A 6,371-nucleotide genomic window follows, 5' to 3' on the forward strand; every position below is an offset into this window, starting at 1 on the left:
TTTTTTTTTTTTTTTTTTTTTTTTGAAGGCTATCACCGGGGCGTCACACACACTTCAATAGAGGGGCTTCACCTGGATTCTTAATGTCCAAAAAAGTGGTTATGGGATATCCTAACACATATACAAAATGTCTAGATTACCCTTTAACTAGAAGTGATTTTACGTCCAGGTTTGGATTAATTCCAACCGTAAAATTTTATTTGCATGTAATTTTACGTCCAGGTTTGGATTAGTTCCAACCATAGAAGCTCATTTTACGTTCAGGTTTCTTTTAATTCCAACCGTAGAATCCGATTTTACATCCAGTTTTCTTTTAATTCCAACCGTAGAAGTGATTTTACGTCCAGGTTTGGATTATTTCCAACCGTAGAAGTGATTTTACGTCCAGGTTTGGATTAATTCCATCAGTAAAATTTTATTTGCGCAGGTTTGAATTAGTTCCAACCGTAGAAGCTCATTTTACGTCCTGGTTCCTTTTAATTCCAACTGTAGAAGTGAGTTTAGTCCAGGTTTGGAATATTTCCATCCGTAGAAGTGATTTTACGTCTAGATTTGGATTATTTCCAACCGTAAAAGTTTATTTTACGGCCAGTTTTTCTTCCCACAAAAACTTTGTCCCAGAATTCACCAAGTATACAACAAAATTCATTAATTTAATTTTTATCTAATTAAATTAAATTAAAATTAACATATAAGGGTTGTTTAGTCATTACAAAATTATTTGAGATAAGGGTTTTTTGATATTACTTATGGGTGATCCGTTTTTGTCCTATTAGGTGACGCCCCTCTAATGGAACGTGACGCCCCAATAATAGTCTTTTTTTTACAGAGTCGTGTGCTGGTTGGTTTAATATGGACTTATGATTCAAAAACGGATTTGGAAACTGGTTACGGGCTATCACCCTGCCCGTACCTATCGAAATTCTTGAAAAGAGAGTTGCAAAGCAAATAGGTCTACTTGTACACCTAAAAGCATCCACTATAGTACAAACTTATAACAATTTTTTGCTTGTACACCTTTGGATACAATTTTTTGCTTTTTGTGAAGGAAATGTTTTTGCTTCTGATTTTTACTCTTTATTTCTACCTTTTGAGAAATAGAAGCACTCCTATTTCTTGTATCCAAACTTATTATTTACCATATCATTTTAATATTTAAAGTATATCTCCATAATGATTTGAATATTAAATCTTTGGCCGATGATGATTCAAACTGGGCCAAATTTTAGTAATAGTATTAAATTCCGCCAACATGAAATAAAGCTAAACTATAACAGCTAATCTTAAATATGGATGGTTAGACAGAGGATGATGTAAAAGATTAAAAGTGGATCTGACTTGTTTTTTATGTTAAGTATTAGTCTTATGGCCTTCCAATCTAGAATCTAGATTGGAAGTTCACTTCAGCTAGAATAATCCTTTAAGTCTTGTGGCAATTCTATTCTATTATATTAGTCGCAGAAATAAACAGCGAGGCTACGCTGAATCATTCAGCGTAAACATTTTTTACTTTCCGATGAATGGAACAACGTAAATACCGTGGAATATTCACTCGGCTCTGAACCAAACAACGAAAAGTTGATTTTTTCGGCGCTTAACCATTCAGCGAAACTATCTCGCTGCTAGTTGGCATTCGAGATATATCTGGAGAGAGAAGTGGAAGAGAAAAGTAGACGATGCTTAGAGAAGAATATATATACAACGTTTTTTGACTAAACTAGAAGCCAAATCTAACCCATAAGAGAAGACTTAGCCTAACGGTGTTTCAAAGTTCCTCTTGGTGCTTCCCAGTTGGTTTTAAAAACACATCCCACTTATTAAACAATAGTCTCAGTTTTAATCTCTCTCAAGTCAAATTTACCAATTTCTAACTTTGTTTTGTAAATTATCCCATATGACTTTACCATATACAGTAGAACCTCTATATAAGAATATCCTTGGGACCGCATAAAAATATTCTTATATATTTTTTACACTGATTAAACCAAGTTGGGATCAATTTTTTTTATTCTTATATGGAGGTTCTACTATAGTGTATATACACTTTTAGCATTTCCACTGCCACCATAATACGGCATATTTACCGTATTAATTGTATGAATGTGGATGCTCTAACTGAATATATTGGGGAAGACTATGCTCCCAATATTCAGAAACTATTAAGACTGAGGAGGAAGGAATGATTCACTCACATTTCTATTCTCATAGCATCTTGCACTTTTAAGCACAATTTTTTCCTATAAACCCCGAAAAGTAGCGGATGGAGTCAATATTTTGGGATAATTCTTACAAAGCTCTATTACTTTAAAAATCCAAATCAATGGATATTCAATGGTTGGCATTAAGTTTGGTAGAAAGTGAGATTTGACATTTCAGAATACACTCATTTTTTGTTGAATCGTAGAGCTTTGTAAGATGACATATCCCCAAAATAGTTGTTTCAAATTTGTCTCCATTCGGGATTTATAGAAAAAATTGTATGTAATCGAAAATGTTATATGTACCCCATAATAATAGCTCGTTGACAACTGATTCTGCGTGGCATGCATAGTGGAGAGGGGATGAGTCTTTTCTCTTTCACCACGTCATTTATAACTAGTTTTCCTCTACCAACTCTCCAAGTTAAAACACCGGCAAAACATAACACCATCAAAAACTTCATCAATCCGTTGTGTGTCACTATGTCTGTTATGGATTAAAATCCAAAGAATTTGAGTCTCTTTACTTTCTTCTTCAAAATCCTTCGGTTTTTTCAAAACCTAAATATAAATATATCATTGATTTTGAAGTGGAAACCTTCTTGATCTTATGAGTGTTTACTCGATGAAATCACATAAGACACTATATGAAAATCATCTTCACTTTTTGAAATCTAATATCATACGTTGGTGTATAGGAACATCTATTATTTTTATCTGAAATTAAGATATGATCGTTCTCATCTGTAGTTGGTAATTTAAAGATTGTAGAAATTTGTTGAAGAGAAAAATTGGCTAGAAAAGCACAGAGAAATAATAGATGTTCATATACATCTATATGAAATTTGATGAAGGTAGGATGATTGTAATTAGGTTCTAGAATAACTTAAAGATTCATTTTTGTAATCATCACACTACACCAATTACCAACACCGGTCATACCAAATTATAAGTCTAGGTATTTTGACCGGTTATACCAAGATACATAACCTGAGTTAAGATCGGTTATACCACCTCACACAAATTGGTCATCCAAAGAATATGTAATGAATAGCCGGACCAATGATAACCCACATTTATATGTCTTATCTACGTGAATTAATGCATGATTTCGTTACTAGCAATCGATTGTTGAAGAGGCAATGAATTATTATGCATGTAATAAATATATACATGTAGTGTAGTTATTTCCAGAGTGTAACTTGACTACGTAACAATTTTATATATATTTTTAACTATCAAGCATCCCGATCATTTTACGTAAAAAAACATGTGGAAAGTGAAGCACTATGCAAGGAGGTAGAGGACAACAGGCCAGCCTATGTTTCACATCAAATGATAACCCACATTTACATGTTTTATCTACGTGAATTAATGCATGATTTCGTTACTAGCAATCGATTGTTGAAGAGGCAATGAATTATTATGCATGTAATAAATATATACATGTAGTGTAGTTATTTCCAGAGTGTAACTTGATTACGTGAAAATTTTAGATATATTTTCAACTGTCAAGCATCCCGATCATTTTACGTAAAAAACATGTGGAAAGTGAAGCACTATGCAAGGAGGTAGAGGAACACGGCGAACAACAGTCATAAGATGGCCAAACGAAACAAGCTAATGTATGCTTCTCTATTGAAATTTTTAGGAACACGTGTAGATTATTAATTCATCTTATTGTTAAACTTTTTGATAGTCTGTCTGACTTAACGAGTTGTCACGATATACAAGTCGTTGAGCAGTACGCCTATCAGATAAATTGATCAATATAGCAAGGAGAAACATTATGTGAAGGAAATTGTGGAGGTGGAATGAACATCTTTCCATGAAATATATGTAGAGTAATGGTATTAATGCTCTATGTTTTTTATCAATGTTTTGCGGCATTTTTTTATGATAACTTTATACTACTATGCTCACTATTTTATTATAATCGACAAATTATTCAGCAAGCACGTTGTTCGGAAGAAGCCCTTCAGAAGAGAAATGTTGCATCCTAAGAAGACAAATGTAGTGTTGAGTTTGAATGATCCTATTCTTATAATTTTTCGATGATAACTTTAAAACTTTATTTATTATTAAATGAAGTTTTGTACAACAAACAAGCCGTGCGAAAGAATCCCTTAATAAAAGAGGTGCAGTTTCCAAATAAGTATAAAATATCTAATGATCTGTAATGTTACGTTTGAGTTTTCCTATTTTTATGGTTCACACTAAATTATTTGCTTCTACATTGTTGATAAAACTTATTTATATAAACATAAGTTATTCAAATAATTCATATATATTGTTGTCTTAAGAATTGCGCCAAACAATTTGAAAATTGTATCCACGTAGACTTTGTCATCTTTAAATACCCAGCTGGAGTCTAAGAATATTAGTTTGGTTAGAAAATTAATATACCAGAAACTACCAACAACCCACATAAAGATGTGATTGATGACACTATCATGAAGCCCATGGATCTAATTGTAGGGACTTTGGGTTTAACATAGATTCAGACGTTACTTCTTTAGAGAATTGTTCATTAGTCTACGTGGATTTGAAATTTAATTGCATACATCTTTATTCATGTACATATCAATTGTTGCTGAAGATTTTACATCAGATGATTCAAATGATATTTATGTTTCATCCAATAAACAAAGTGACAGAGATACATAAATTAAGTGTAGTGAATCACAATATTGTTCAAGACTTATTAGTACATCATTATGTTGGAAGAATAATATTTAAATGCTCCTTATGTGGAGCATTGCACTAAATCGATGGCATGAGGGTTCTGAGTGCTTCTCACCACACATGGAACTTAGATATGAGAGTGCAGAGGATTGTATCCCGGTGAAGAAAAAATATTTATTATCATTGAAGAATGGACGTTTTGTGCTCTTTGTACGGGGCAAGGCACTGGATTGAAGAGATATTGAACAAATCATTCAAGAAGGAACCAACTTTTGAAGATGTTGTCGTCATGAAAAAAAGAAAAATCCTTTGTTGATTGAATCTCTTAGACTTTAAGGGATTTATTTGAAGGTAATGATTTCATGTCAAGTTATTTTGTATCCATATCAGAGAGTATAATGCTTCGAATGCTTTTACCTGTCTTGGTTTCAGTCTCGATAAAATAGATCCAAAAAGAAAAGGTCCAAATTTATTCCAACGAAGGAAGAGAACCATTTTATTCCAAGTTATATATATACAATACTAATCAGGCCCTTACTGTTTGGGGAAAGCAAAATCCCAGCTAGACCGAGATGTTCTTGAGACAATTCATAATACATTCTGTAAACCTAATGTCTTATGCGCCAAGTATTCCTCCATACACGAGATTCTGAGTAATGTCACTCCCAAAGATAAAAATGTGAAAGTCATTGGTGGTCTTAGGCATATGTTTGATATTTATCAAGATTCAATATATATTACACGTTTTAATTATCACCCATATACCTTCTTGACAATGACCGTGAATTCTTTTGGTCAGAAATTAAAGACGATACTTTACCGTACTATTATGCTTCTAATCGTCGCAGTTTACTAACCCATTTTTCGAATTAAAATGGTTAAATAATTCAATTGATGGAAAAAAAGGGAAATGTTTGGTAAAGTGGTAGCACATGTGTTACAATTGAATTTCAAAAACATAGAATCGTCTAATATGCATGCTCTTTTGTTCTAGGAGGGTTCGTAAAAATTAGTGCATTGGAATAGGTTAAGAAATTTATTTGTACCAAATTTCTAGACAAAAAAACTAACCCTATCTAATCGAAGTGAATACTAGCGGAAGATTTTCGTAAGTCCGAAGAAGATGGTATTTCATTAAAGAAAGGTCATCAGAAGCATATTCTCAATCGAAATCCTTCTCAGTATGTATTCCCTTCCATAACGATTCAATCAGGTTAGCCAGTGAAAGAAGGGAGAGGAGACGCAACTACTTAAGACCGTAAGGAAATGTATATAACCCGGTCCATATGGTTCGGATTCGATGTGCATCAGAAATGGAAAGAGCATCATATAATATCCAAAGAAACACGAGGATAGTACAACCATGAAAGAAGTTGTACCGAATTTATCCATGACGCGATGAACGAAACGAGGTGATCATCCGCAACGAAATAATATATGTATTGTTTCATACAATCCATATTCTTCCAGTGTGTTTAATTTTCACAT

The sequence above is a fragment of the Papaver somniferum genome, chromosome 5 (assembly GCF_003573695.1).
Source record: "Papaver somniferum cultivar HN1 chromosome 5, ASM357369v1, whole genome shotgun sequence".
In the NCBI taxonomy this organism is placed as follows: Eukaryota; Viridiplantae; Streptophyta; class Magnoliopsida; order Ranunculales; family Papaveraceae; genus Papaver; species Papaver somniferum.